The sequence below is a fragment of the Macaca nemestrina genome, chromosome 11 (genome assembly GCF_043159975.1).
Source record: "Macaca nemestrina isolate mMacNem1 chromosome 11, mMacNem.hap1, whole genome shotgun sequence".
Classification (NCBI taxonomy): domain Eukaryota; kingdom Metazoa; phylum Chordata; class Mammalia; order Primates; family Cercopithecidae; genus Macaca; species Macaca nemestrina.
The window spans coordinates 122,536,293-122,550,617 of NC_092135.1; positions in this window are offsets into that span (position 1 = coordinate 122,536,293).

A 14,325-nucleotide genomic window follows, 5' to 3' on the forward strand; every position below is an offset into this window, starting at 1 on the left:
ATTAGCACCACATTCTTGTCCAAAGAGCTAACACCACTGCTCTCCACACTACCATTTATATTAGTTTTATCTCTGATTTTACAGAAGGATACTCAGAAAACACCTTTAAAAGATTTCCTTAAATAGCCTAATCATAATATCAACAAACACGCTTTTAAAAAAATCTTAAAAACAATAGTCCATTTGCCTAGTAATTAGTTAACACCCAAGCATGCCTTCAAAGGAAAGCATGACACAAGCATTGTGAGATTCCTATCTCTGTGATCAATGCAGCCTCCTGAACAACAGGAAATACAGTGTTAAAGGAATTTAACTCTACTGGAACTGCAGCTTTGAAGATAGGAGTATTTATGCCAGGCTTTGTTGTTCTGGATTTACTGACTTGTCCCTAGTCGCCACATAGGCTCTTAAGGGGTCTAAGAGGAAACTTCCAACCTACAGGGACATATTGGATTCCATGATCTCCAGAATATATAATTCTACACTAAAGTTTTTTGTCTATAAACACACACACACACACACACACATACATACACACACACAAGACTTTGGTGTTTGTTTTCTTGCTTCTTTTTTTGAGATAGGGTCTCACTCTCTCACCCAGGCTGGAGGACAGTGGCACAGTCGTGGCTCACTGCAGCCTTGACCTCTCAGGCTCAAGTGATCCTCCCACCTCAGCCTCCCAAGAACTGGGGCCTCAAGTCCACCACCACACCAGGCTAATTTTTAAAAAAATCTTTTGTAGAGACGAGGTCCCACTGTGTTACCCAGGCTAGTCTGGAACTCCTGGGCTCAAGTGCTCTTCCCACCTCGGCTTCCCAAAGTGCAAGGATTACAGGCATGAGCCACCACGATTGGCTCTGACATTGTTTACCTTGTTATTAATGCACTGTATTTCACCACAATCAAACCTGTGAAAAGTTCCTCCTGTGTTCAGTCAACATAATTTTGAAATTAAATACTTTAAGACACAGATGGAAAAGCCAAAAATACTTATTTGACTCACACTAGTAATCATCTACCTCATTAAGAATAAAAATGACTACTTTTCCAGAAAAACCTATCATCCTATTGTAAGTTCAGTTGTTCATTTGCTCTAAGGTTGAAAAATACATATCTTATGCCGAGCACGGTGGCCCATCCCTCTAATCCCAACACTTTGGGAGGCCAAGGCAGGTGGATCACCTGAGGTCGGGAGTTTGAGACCAGCCTGGCCAACATGGAGAAACCGCGTCTCTACTAAAAATACAAAATTAGCCAGGCGTGGTGGGGCATGCCTGTAATCCCAGCTACTCGGGAGGCTGAGGCAGGAGAATCACTTGAACCCGGGAGGCAGAGGTCACAGTGAGCCAAGATAGAGCCATTGCACTCCAGCCTGGGCAACAAGAGCAAAACTCCGTCTCAAAAAAATAAATAAATAAATAATATATATATATATGTGTGTGTGTGTATATATGTGTGTGTGTGTGTGTGTATCTTAAATGTCAATGATATTTTCCATTGATATCTTCCATAGATGCTCACCCAGTGGCCTAAATCTGACAGGATGTGTAGCCATGACTGTAGGATTCACAAAGCTTGAAATCCTGTTTTCAGGCTCAACACACTAGATTTTCTAGGTCTTGACACTGTTTCCTTTCATCTCTTTTAATCATGCCCTAAATTCCTCTGGCACCATGGGACCAGCCAAAATGCAGGTATCTATTCAAAAAATTTAACTTTGCACTGATGCAAAGGAATGCTCTGGAAATTTAAATTAACCCACTGCCTCCACTTCTCTCTCCAACTTAAAGCTCAGGAAACCAGAACCAAATACTAGCATTTCTCTCCAAAAAAAGTAAGGAAATAAAAGTGCAGGAAGCTTAGGATAATATTGTCACAGTGCAAATCTGTAAAAGTAGAAAAAAAATGCCTAAATTTCAAATATGAAAATAATAAGTTAGAATGTATCCATACACTAGGAGAACAGTGAAATAAATTATGGCATTATCTTTTTTTGTGTAGGGAGGATGCAGGAAAGAGATTCTTACTCTGTCGCCCAGGTTGGAGTGCAGTGGCACAATCTCTGCTCACTGTAACCTCCCGCTCCTGCATTCAAGGGATTCTCCTGCCTCAGCCTCCCAAGTAGCTGGGTTTACAGGCGTGCACCACCACACCCAGCTAATTTTTTATTTTTAGTAGAGACAAGATTTTGCCATGTTGGCCATGCTGGGCTCGAACTCCTGACCTCAAGTGATCTGCCTGCCTCAGCTTCCCAAAATGCTGGGATTACAGATGTGAGCCACCTCTCATGGCCAACATTATCATTTTAGAAGCTACTTTCTAATACTACCCACTGATGTAAAACTGCTTATGTTAATGTTAAATTTTAAAAGTAAGGATATAGTTTGAGCGTGGTGGCTCATGCCTATAATCCCAGCACTTTGGGAGGCTGAGGCAGGTGGATCATGAGGTCAGGAGATCGAGACCATCCTGGCTAACACGGTGAAACCCTGTCTCTACTAAAAGTACAAAAAATTAGCCAGGCGTGGTGGCGGGTGCTTGTAATCCCAGCTACAGGAGGTTGAGGCAGGAGAATGGCGTGAACCTGGGAGGCAGAGCTTGCAGTGAGCCAAGATTGCACCACTGCACTTCAGCCTGGGTGACAGAAAAAAAAAAAAAAGGTAAGGATATAATATTTCATACATAGTATATTTCTAATTTTGGTAAGGAAATCTATAGGAAGAACAGTTAGAAAAAAAACGGTGAATCTCTGAATAATGGAATAACTATGATGTTTTTCATTTTTATCTTTTTGTATTTTCCAAATTATCTGAAATGTACATTTAGAACTTTTATAAAAATAAAACAATATTGTTTTAAAATAAAGTTGTCTAAGCTGGGCATGGTAGTGTGCACCTGTAGTTCCAGCTACTTAGGCAGCTGAGGCAGGAGGATTGCTTGAGCCTAGGAGTTTGAATCCAGCCTGAGCAAGAAGTGAGACCCCATCTGTATAAAAAATTTAAAAATAAAAATATAAAGTAGCCTAACTGCAGTACCTCCCTCTTTTATCCTGCATAAAAATGTCAGGTAAAATGAGTCCAAATGAATTCAGAGTTCATTTGTGAAAACAAAATGTTTAGATTTTGCAGTAGTTCGTGCATTCGTTTTATAATAGATTGCAAAATTTCAAAGCAAATAAAACATAAAATAGAACTGTACATATCCATGATATACATGTACATTTCAAAGGCAGAATCTTAACTGTACATGTGCGCACGCGCACACACACACACACACACACACCAGCAACGTTTTACCAAACACGATACCCTGTGTTAATTCGAATTTTAGCAAGCTCTTGCATGCAACTTTTTGAAAGCTCCCTTCAAAACTGATATCCCCATTTTCTGGGACCCTAAAGCATATTTATTTTTCTTTCTTTCTTTTTATCAATAACGATGAATTGAGCAGATTATAGGCCAAGCACTACACTAGTGAACAGGAATACATTAACAAATAAAGCAGAGATGATCTCTGCATTTGCTCTTGCTCTCACTAGAATGTAAGTATCAATGAACACTAAGCTAGTACTCATTACAACTCACAACAGTTCTGTTAAGGAAAAGAACCGAGTGGGGCTCTGGTATACATGAGATGTCAGTAAAGACTTCTCTGAAAGATGAGGAAGAACCAGCCATAGGAATAGATTCTAGGCAGCTGGGGCAGCATACACAATGTCCTGGGACAGAAAGGCATTTGCTGTGTTTTGGGAACTGCTAGGAATACAGTGTAGCTGAGGCAGGGTAACTGGTAGGAGAATGATATGGGGTGGATGGGGTTACAAAGGAGGTTGGCAGGAGTCACAGCAGGCAATGGCTTCTACAGGCTGTGGTAAAGGGTTAGATTTGCTGCAGCAGAAGCCAATGGATGATTGCACATGTTTAAAAAACATTTTGTTTTTAACTAAATATAGATTCACAGGAAGTTGCCAAGTTAGTACACAGATTTCTGTGTACCCTTCATCCAGCTTCCCCCAGTGGTGTCATCTTACATATATATACACACACACACATATATTGTACTATACATATATTGTACTATATATATGTGTGTGTGTATACTATATATATACACACTATATACACACACACATATATATAGTACAATATATGTATATATTGTATTTGATATATACTATATATATATTGTATCTTATATCAAAATCAGGAGATTCACATTGGTGCAATACTATTAACTAGATACAGGTCTCATTCAGCTTTTTTTTTTTTTTTGAGATGGAGTCTCACTCTGTCACCCAGGCTGGAATGCAGTGGCGTCATCTCAGTTCACTGCAAGCTCCACCTCCTGGATTCATGCCATTCTCCCATCTCAGCCTCCCAAGTAGCTGGGACTACAGGTGCCCGCCACCATGCCTGGCTAATTTTGTTTTTGTATTTTTAGTAGAGAAGGGGTTCGCATTAGCCAGGATGGTCTTGATATTCTGACCTTGTGATCCGCCCTTCTTGGCCTCCCAAAGTGCTGGGATTACAGGTGTGAGCCACCGCACCCGGCCTCAGCTTTTACTAATGTTTACATGCATTCATTCATTTGTATACATGTATATAGTTTTATGCAATTTTATCCCTTGTATGGATTCTAGCAAAGAATTCTGAATGAGTGATATAATCTGATTAATGTTTTTGACATCAACTGCTAAGAGGAGAATGGGTTGTGTCAGAAGACCAGTTAAGAGGCTGCTACTTTAATGCCATGAGGGCCATTAGTGGTTCAATCTAGCGTTAAGGCAGCAGAGATGGTGAAAATAAATGGAATTATTTGGGAGATAGAAGAGGTGGAGCCCATAAGGCTTGGGGTAAACTTGATGTGAGAGATGAGAGAAGGGAAGAAATGAAAATGCTCACAGGTTTCTGGCTTGCACAGCTTAAACAGCCAGGTGGGTGGTGATGTTTACTGGGAGGATGCTACTTGGTCAACGAGAAGGTTTGGTGGAGGGTGTCTTGAACGTATAAATTTGAGATGCAGATGAAAGAACATTGGGTGGAAGATACACATTTGAGAGTCAACAGCATAAAGACACTATTCAAAGCCAATAAAAGGCCTTGTGCGAGGTCACCAACAGGGTAAGTATAAAGAGAGGAGACAAGCCAGAGCAGAGTGCTGAGCAACTCAATATCATAAATAACACATGCTCTTCTGGTCTCTCATTTGCTGGTCATTGCATCAATAATCTCCTTAGAGAGACTATAAACCTCAAGCTGCAGAGATCTTGCCTTATAATCCTGCTCTGTTCTTGACAATGCCTGGCATGGTTCTGTACACATGAGGAATGCTCAATGAATTCACTTCTGTTCAGTAAATATTTGCTAATCATGACCAATTATACTAGGGAAACGAAGAAGACCCCTGGTTAATTGGTTCAACAGAGTTACTCCCAACTTCCACCTGTATTAAAATAATGAAGTGAATGGAGTCAGATTAGACATTTTCCTCTCTTCTGATATTGATTTGACTGTACAAAAAAGAGGTCAGGCCAGGCACAGTAACTAATGCCTGTCATACCAGCACTTTGGGAGGCCAAAGTGGGAGGATTCCTTGAGCCTAGGAGTTTGAAACCAGCCTGGGCAATACAGCAAGACTCCATCTCTACAAAAAATATTTTTTTTAATTAGCTGGGGCTGGGCACACTGTCTCACACCTATAATCCCAGCACTTTGGGAGGCTGAGGTGGATGGATCACTTGAGGCCAGGAGTTTGAGACCAGCCTTGCCAACATGGTGAAAACCCATCTCTACTAAAAATACAAAAATTAGTCAGGCATGGTGGTGCATGCCTGTAATCCCAGCTACTCAAGAGGCTGAGGCATGAGAATCGCTTGAACCTGGGAGGCGGAGGTTGCAGTGAGCCAAGATCATGCCACTGTACTCCAGCCTGGGTGACAGAGCAAGACTCCATCCCCCGCCCCCCCAAAAATTAGCTGGGCATGGTACCACACATTTGTGGTCCCAGCTACTTGGGAGGCTGAGGTGAAAGGATCACTTGAGCCCAGGAGGTCAAGGCTGTAGTGAGCCATGATCACGCCACTGCACTCCAGCCTGAGTGACAGAGCAAGACTCTATCTCAAAACAAAACAAAACAAAACAAAAGATGTTAATTTAGAATGTTTCACATTTTCTTCTCAATACTGACACCAGCCACCTCTAACAATGTTTTCTAAAGTCTTAATATCTTATTGAAGAAGACACACAAAAAATGGAGAGACATTCCATGCATTAATTCTGGCATTAATTCTTCTGATCCATAAATCAGAAGAAATAATATTATTAAAATGACCATGATAACTAAAGCAATCTAAACATTGAATACAATTCCTATTAAAATTCCAATGACACTCTTCGCAGAAATAGAAAAAATAATCCTAAAATTTCTATGAAACTAGAAAAGACCATGAAGAGTCAAAACAACACTGAGCAAAAAGAGCAAAGTCAGAAGACATCACACTATCTTACTTCAAAATATATTAATAATACAAAGCTATAGTAAGCAATGCAGCACGGTATTGGTATTAAAACAAATACAGAGACCAATGGAACAGAATAGAGAACTCAAGAATAAGTCCACATATTTACAGCCAAATGATTTTTCAACAAAAGCGCCAAGAACAAACACTGGGGAAAGGGCAGTATCTTCAATGAAAGGTGCTAGGAAACTGGATATTCATATGCAGAAGAATGAAATTAGATCCCTATCTCCCACCATATTTAAAAATGGACTCAACATGGATTAAAGACTTAAGTGTAAAACCCAAAACTGTAAAACTACTAGAAGAAAACACTTTAGGACCTTGGCTTAGGCAAAGATTTTATGGGTCAGGCTTCAAAAGCACAGGCAACAAAAACTAAAATAAACAAATAGGACTATATCAAACTAAAAATATTCTGCACAACAAAGACAAGAATCAACAGAGTAAAGAGACAACCTGATGGATGGGAGAAAAGTTGTGCAAACTATTCATCCGACAAGGAACCAACATTCAGAATATACAAGGAACTCAACTCAACAGCAAAAAACACAAATAACCCTATTTTTAAATGGGCAAAGGATCTGAACAGACGTTTCTCAAAAGAAGGAAGACCAATGGCCAATAGGTACATAAACAATGCTCAACATCACTAATCATCAGGGAAATGCAAATCAAAACCACAATGAGATATCATCTTACCCCAGTTAGACTGGCTATCATCAAAAAGACAAAAAATAACAAATCCTGGCAAGGATATGGAGAAAAGAGAACTCTTATACACTGTTGATGGGAATGTAAATTAGTACAGCCATTATGGAAAACAGTGTGGAGATTTCTCCAAAAAAAAAAAAAAACTAAAAATAGAACTACCGTACTATCCAGCAATCCCACTACTGGGTATTTATCCAAAGGAAGGGAAATCAGTATATAAAAGATAAATCCACACCCCCATGTTTATTGCAGCTCTAGTCACAATTGTCAAGAGATGGAATCAACCTAAATGTCCATCAACAGATGAATGGATAAAGAGAATGTGGTATATATACACAACAGAATACAAGCCAGCAATAAAAAAGAATAAAATCCTGTCATCTTCAGCAATATCAATAAATCTGGAGGCTACTATGTTAAGTGAAATAAGTCAGGCACAGAAAGATAAATACCACATGTTTTCACTCATGTGGGAGCTGAAAAAAATTAAACTCATAGAAGTAAAGAGTAGAATTGTGGTTATTTGAGACTGAGAAGGATGGAGGAAGGGGAGGATAGAAAGAGATTGGTTAATGGATACCAAGTTACAGACTGATGGGAAAAATACGTTCTAGTGTTCCGTAGCACTGTAGGGTGAATACGATTAACAATAATTTACTAGATATTTTCAAAAAGCTAAAAGACAAGAATTTGAATGCTCACAACACAAATGATAAATGTTAGAGGTGATGCATATGCTAATTATCTTTATTTGATCATTACACATTGTATATATGTACCGAAATATCACTCTATCACATAAATATGTACAATTATTATGTGTCAACTAAAAATAAAAGGAAAAAAGAACACAATTATTAAAATCACATTTTCGGCCGGGCATGGTGGCTCACACCTGAAATCCCAGCACTTTGGGAGTGCTGGGAGGTGATCTGAGGCAAGGCGGATCACCTGAGATCAGGAGTTCAAGACCAGGCTGGCCAGCATGGCAAAACCCCATCTTTACTAAAAACACAAAAAAAATTACCTGGGCATGGTGGCACACACCTGTAGTGCCAGCTACTCGGGAGGCTGAAGCAGGAGAATCATTTGAACCCAGGAGGCGGAGGTTGCAGTGAGCCAAGACTGCACCACTGCACTCCAGCCTGGGTGACAGAGTAAGACTCCATCTCAAAAATAAATTAATTAATTTAATTACATCACATTTTCTTCATAAAAATATGTATTTTTTATGAAAAAGAAGTCATAATTTTAAGAGTAATATTCCTCATTTTATTTGTTCATATTCAATGACATTGCTGAACAAATGGAAATTTTGATGTTTGGGGGAAGAAAGTACAAATTTCCTAGAATTACCATATGCCAAAATGACAGTTGTTTATTAAATACTTTTGAGAGTTTTTGGAAACTATTAAATACAGGATGTTGTGGGTATACTATAATTCTTAAATGATAATGGCAAAACAACTTATTGATTAATCAAATATTTCAGATACTGTGGAAACAATTGCCAGTATGTTGGGTGATATGGTTTGGCTTTGTCCCCACCCAAATCTCATCTTGAATTCCCTCATGTTGTGGGAGGGACCCCGTGGGAGGTAACTGAATTGGGGGGGCAGGTCTTTCCCATGCTGGTCTTGTGATAGTGACTAAGTCTCATGAGAACTGATGGTTTTAAAAACGGGAGTTCCCTGCACAAACTCTCTCTCTCTCTCTTTGCCTGCTCCCATCCATGTACAATATGACTTGCTCCTCCTTGCCTTCCACCATGATTGTGAGGCCTCCCCAGTCACATGGAACTGTAAGTCCATTAAACCTCTTTTGTAAATTGCCCAGTCTCGGGTATGTCTTTATCAGCAGCATGAAAACAGACTAATAACATTGGTTTCAAATATCACCATTGTGAGAAATTATCTAATATATCAAAAACAAGAAAAATATATTTTATATTTCATGACTCTTCTGTCTGATAGCATGGGCTTTGTGATGGGTGCTATAGCTTGAAACTGAATACACAGTGAGAAGGCATGAGGGTGGTGTGAGTGGCTCCTTGCTATGAACCTGAAAAACCTTTTGTTGGATGAATGGACTAGAGAAACTTCTCATTCTTCAGAGATTTCAGAATTTTTGTCCCTTTTCAAAATATCTGTAATTGCATTTGCTTCTTTTTTCTGACTTACAAATCAATACCATCATTTTATGTATTAATTCAGTGACTAGTTATTGGGTACTATTATGTGCCAGGCATGGTTCTAGAGACACAAAAACAAAAATCCTTGTTTTCTCCCCATTCTAGTGGGGTACTCAGAAAATAAACAAAATGCATCGCATGAAGGAATTCAGGAATAAAATCTGAATGCAGAACAGAGACATACAGTTGTGATGGTGCTAAAGACCAGAGCCAAAGCATAACCCATGCTTTGTGGAATCTAGCATCCAAATCAGTTTGGTTAGACCTGTGGAATGACCATGTCTCCCCTCCCCATCAAAATTCATATGTTGAAGCCCTGATCCTCAATGTGGTTGTATTTGGAGATGGGGCCTCTAAGGAAGTAATTATGGTTAAATGAGGTTGATATGGTTTGGTTTTGTGTTCCCACCCAAACCTCACCTCAAATTGTAATCCCTATGTGTTGGAGGAGGGGTCTGGCGGGAGGCGATTGGATCACAGGGGTGGATCCCCACCTTGCTGTTCTCATGATAGTGAGATCTCATGGTTTAAAAGTGTGTGGTACTTCCTCCTTCTCTGTCTCTCTCTCCTGCTTTGCCATAGTAACACATGCTTGCTTCCCCTTTGCCTTATGCCATGATAAGTTTCCTGAAGCCTCCCAGCCATGCTTCCTATACAGCCTGCAGAACCGTGAGTCAACTAAACCTGTTTTCTTCATAATTTATCCAATCTCAGATCGTTCTTTATAGCAATGTGAGAACAGATCAACATAAAGGTCATAAGGGTGAGCCCCTGATCTAGTAGAATTCATGTCCTTATAAAAAGAAACAACAGAGAGCTCTTTGTCACTCTGTTTATCATATGAACATACAGAAAGAAGGCAGCCCTCTGCAAGCCAAGAAGAGAGCCTCACCCGAGCCCCACCATGCTGGCACCCTGACCTTGGACTTCTAGCCTCCAGAACTGTGAGGAAATACATTTCTGTTGTTTACACTACCCACTCTGTCGTAATTTGTTATGGCAGCCTGGAGAGACTAACACATTTAGTAAGCCAGATAAACCCTGGACCATCACCTACTGCAATGGTCTTTAATAACTACTTTCTGGTGTTTTAGTTTTATGGCTATTTGACAGGTAATATCAGAGCAACTAAGTCTGATTTGGGGAGAAAAAAAAAATGATGCGTTATTTACATCTTACATTCTCCATTCTACTCTTTTATAATAATTTATCCTCTACCCCCTTCCAAACAGGTTTGCAACATCCTTAATATTAAAGTTATAAATTGAAATAATGATGACATGGAATGAAAGGAGAAACCAAAAGCAGGAAAAGGTGGAAACATGTTCAAGGTGGAAGAACTAACACAGTCATTTGTGTTGAGCCTCTTGATGGCCAAGCAACATTTAAGGAAGTGAGAACCAGATTGACCATCCTAGAACCAATCTGGGGACTTAGGTGCCATGTGTCATGTGTGATGTGTGCAGGGCCAGCAAAGCCACAGCTGGTGGTCAGCAGATGAAAACTATTCCCCACAGATGCCATTCCCCCAGAGAATGTCTGCATGATAATTTTCCACTTCCATCTAACTTAGCTTCCTGTTCGTTGTAAGACCTGAATAAATGCTTTTTCCTCATATTAATTTTTACAAATGAAGGAATGGGATTTCAGAGCTACCCAAATCAGAATTTGAAAACAATACTCTTTTGGGTGTTCTTGGGAGGCAGGAAGCATACTAAAGCCACCCGAAGGCACCATATGAAAGGTTACACAAAGATCACCACTGGTCACTATCTTCAGGATCTATGGTGAATTTGGGAACCTAGCCACCTATCTCTACACTCTAATTTTGCTCTAATTCTGTAGCGAGTTCATCAAACTGTCCTGCTTTCAGCCAGCTATGTAGGACCAAGTCATAATGTAAGGATCTGGGGAGGAATTAGGTGCTGATAAGAAGCGTGCTGTGTGGGCACTTTGCTTAGGAGTGCAGTCCGGCTCTGATGGCAGTTTTATCCTATCTCACTTCCAGCACATTCATTCATGTATTCATTCATTCATTCTCCCTCTCTCTTTTCTTTTTTTTTTTTTTTTTTTTTTTTTTGAGATGGAGTCTCACTCTGTTGCCCAAGCCGGAGTGCAGTGGCGCGATCTCGGCTCATTGCAAGCTCCGCCTCCCCGGTTCACGCCATTCTCCTGCCTCAGCCTCCGGAGTAGCTGGGACTACAGGCGCCCGCCACCAGGCCCGGCTAATTTTTTGTATTTTTTTTAGTAGAGACGGGATTTCACCGTGTTGGCCAGGATGATCTCGATCTCCTGACTTCGTGATCCACCCACCTCGGCCTCCCAAAGTGCTGGGATTACAGGCATGAGCCACCGCACCTGGCCCCATTCTCTCTTTGTATACAATGCCTATACATAGTCACACCCTCACACACACACACCCTCACACATACATATACACAACACAGGCACACACACATACCCACATACACTCACACACACATACAATACACAGGCACATAAACACTTCTCTTTTACCCTGAATAAAGCAGACAGAGCCCTTCTAAGTGGTCTCCAGGTCAGAGCCCAGTTTCACATTGCTGACATGCACTTGACTGCTGGGAATGCCCTGAAAAAATCTGACAGAATTTCCTTCACAAGTGTCATGAAATGCCATGTAGGGCAGGTTGAGGTTCTGGGAGAGGAAGCTCTTGATGTGCCAAGTGTGGCATTAGTCACTGCCAGTCCTCTGGGCCCTGGAGCTGGGCAAAGATGCCTAAGGGGCTTTGTAGTGCCTCAGTGATACCCTGGACTGGATCTCCTCGGGGGCTCCTAGTGTCTCATTCCAGTTCACAGCCAGAGGTGCAGCTAAGTTTGCCTGACCCCGGCCCCAGCATGGCCTTATTTCCCCACTTCTCTCAGCCCCACTCCCTTGGCCTGACTGTGCTGGAGGCTTCCACCAGTTCTTCCCGATCACTCTGCACCCTTCTCCTCCCTGGTCTGTGCCCTGAGACTGGCCTCTTGCCCTTTGGCTTCTGCTTGAGTTTGGCCAGTGAGGAGCTACTGCAGGACTACAAGAGCAGGAAACTATTTCTCAGGCTCCCTCCCTTCCTGCAAGGTCATCTCAGGCTGATCAACTCTGCAGGTCCCAGCTCCTTTTGTCCCCCTTCCAGGATCCCATGGCTGCCTCTCCCCTCACCCCTCCAGAACTAAGTGCTGCCATAGCACCTCCTGGTTCCTTGCCCTGATGTCTTGCATTATTCCTTGTTGTTTCCTTACACCCTGCTCACACCATCAAAACTTGTCACTTAACTCACCTCAAACCACCCAATTTGAAAGTGCCATCTGTTTCCTGATGGAACCTTGGCCCACAAGAGATCATACACAGCCTCAGGAGGTGGACACACCTGAAACTGCCATTCACTAACAAGGGACCTCGGGCAAGTCATCCTTTTAAGACTTTCTCTCTCTCTCTCTCACTCTCAACAGTCTCATTTTGTTGCCCAGGCTGCAATTCAGTGGCACAATCACAGTGATAGAGGCAGGAGGCAGAGAAATCCTAGACTCATAGGAGCAGGTCCCTGGTGAAATCCCACCTTCAAGCCAAAAACAACCTGAAACCCATGGATCAGAGTGAGAACTTATATTCCTGTTTACCCACTCTCTCCCAGTTGATTCTTTCTGAATAATGCCTTTTAGCCAATTAAATGTTGCCTTTTCCAATACTACCTATGGTCTGCCCCACCCCCATCCTGTGCCTATAAAGACCCCATATTCAGTTGGTAGAGGGGAGATGGCCTGACTTTGGGGCGGAGACCACCTGACTTTGGGGGAAGATGACCTGTCCTTCTCATCCCCTGTCCAGCTCCCTTCTCTGCCAAGAGCTGTTTTCATCGCTCAATAAAATTCTCTGCCCTCACCATTCTTCAGTTGTCAAGCATGACCTCATTCTTCTTGGACACTGGACAAGAGCTCAGGACCCACTGAGTGCAGGTACCCAGAAAGGCTGTTACACTGGTACTTTGCCCTCACCGGCAGGGGGCAACCACTCCATGCAATGGGTCAGGGGCCAACTGAGCTGCAAACACACTGCCATCCACTGAGCTGTGCACGACAGAACTAAAATAACTAATTAGCATACTAACACCTACTCTGGGGCTTCGGGGTTGTGAGCACCCTTGCCTGGGTGTCGCTGCATTCTGCTTGAGGAGACACACCTGGTCTGGCCCTGAGCCCTGCATGGAGCTTGCTCCTGTTTCAGCAGAGTGACCAGCAGGGTCCTATACTCGCTTGCTCATGTGCGCCTTCCTGCAAGGGGCTGAGCATGGCAGGCCAAGTAGACAGGGTGCCCCTGCTGGGAGTCCAGCAAAAGGGCTGAGAAAAATCCTGCATCCATAACTCACTGCTGTCTTGACCTCCTGGGATCCTCCTGCCTCAGCCTCTGAAGTACCTGGGATTACAGGAACGCATCACTCCACCGGCTATTTTTATTTGTAGTAGAGGTGAGGTCTCAGTACATTGCCCAGGCTGGTCTTGATCTCCTGGTCTCAAGCGATCTTCCCAACTAGGCCTGCATGCCCAGCCAGACTGTTTTCTAATTGATACAACACAGATGCTAATAGTATGCGCTCAGAAGGTTGCTATGAGGACTAACACATTCATCTGAGAGGCCCAGCACCATGAGGGGCACACAGGAATGCTCAATAAACAGCAGTTATCTGGGGGAGCAGCTGCCCTCCAGTCAGCATCTAGTTCCCACTTTCCCCATCACCCACTGCTCTTCATCACCACCTGCCCAACACTAACAAGCAATTAGTTAGTTCACGCCTCAGCCTCCCCAGTAGCTGGGACTACAGGCAGCCACCACTACGCCTGGTTAATTTTTTGTATTTTTAGTAGAGACGGGGTTTCACCGTGTTAG